Source organism: Silene latifolia, chromosome X, assembly GCF_048544455.1.
Source record: "Silene latifolia isolate original U9 population chromosome X, ASM4854445v1, whole genome shotgun sequence".
Classification (NCBI taxonomy): domain Eukaryota; kingdom Viridiplantae; phylum Streptophyta; class Magnoliopsida; order Caryophyllales; family Caryophyllaceae; genus Silene; species Silene latifolia.
The window spans coordinates 179,045,632-179,046,441 of record NC_133537.1 but is presented as its reverse complement, the minus strand read 5'-3'; the positions used below and the strand labels follow the sequence as shown (position 1 = coordinate 179,046,441).

Here is an 810-nt window from a genome sequence, read left to right as displayed (position 1 = left end):
TTTACCAACCCTCCCTTTTGAAAGAGAAGGAGAGGACAACCCAATACAAAATCCACCACAAAATCACCCCACAATGCCTAAATTTTTATCACATTTCGTACCAACTGAGGAGAACCTACCAAATGGTACTCCTACACCACCTCATTTAACCGGTAATTTCATTGCTAAATCCACATTCATACAACTAGTTGAGAGAACTCAATTTGGGGGGATGCCTAGTGAAGACCCTCATTCACATATGGAGACTTTTGTGACTATTGTGATGCGATTTCTCAAACCGGAGTTACTCAAAATCAAATCCGATGGGTATTATTTCCTTTTTCTTTGATTGGTACCGTAAAACAATGGTTGAAGAGCCTAGACAAGGCTACCCTTGGTATTGACTCATGGAAGAAGTTGGCACTTGCTTTCTACAAGAAATTCTATCCTCCGGAGAAGACTAACATGTTGAGAGCCCAAATCACCGGGTTCAACCAAAGGGATGAAGAATCATTGTATGAAGCATGGGAGAGATTTAAGGACACTTGTCGTTCTTGTCCACACCATGGACTTAGCGAGTGGTTCCTTGTGCAACAATTTTGGAATGGTCTATATGAAGACTCCCGCAACATTCTCAATATGAGATCCAATGGTATATTTACCGAAGTTGATGACAATCAAACATGGGCCAAAATTGAAGAAATGACGGTTCATAATTCACAATATAGTAGGCCTCAAAAGGCTACTAGAGGAGGAAAGCATAAGGTAGATTCCATCACTCAATTGGGTGCTCAACTAAGTGCTCATATTGACACCATCAATTTGAAGTTT

The 810-nt window shown here is 40.5% G+C and overlaps 1 non-coding gene across 1 annotated transcript; it reads right to left on the bottom strand.

The window, feature by feature from the left end:
* Positions 1-444: 444 nt before the first annotated feature.
* On the bottom strand, positions 445-551 carry LOC141625462 (small nucleolar RNA R71). Its single transcript, XR_012535242.1, has one exon. It is a non-coding gene; the product is annotated as a small nucleolar RNA R71 (small nucleolar RNA).
* Between the last annotated feature and the right edge of the window lie 259 nt (positions 552-810).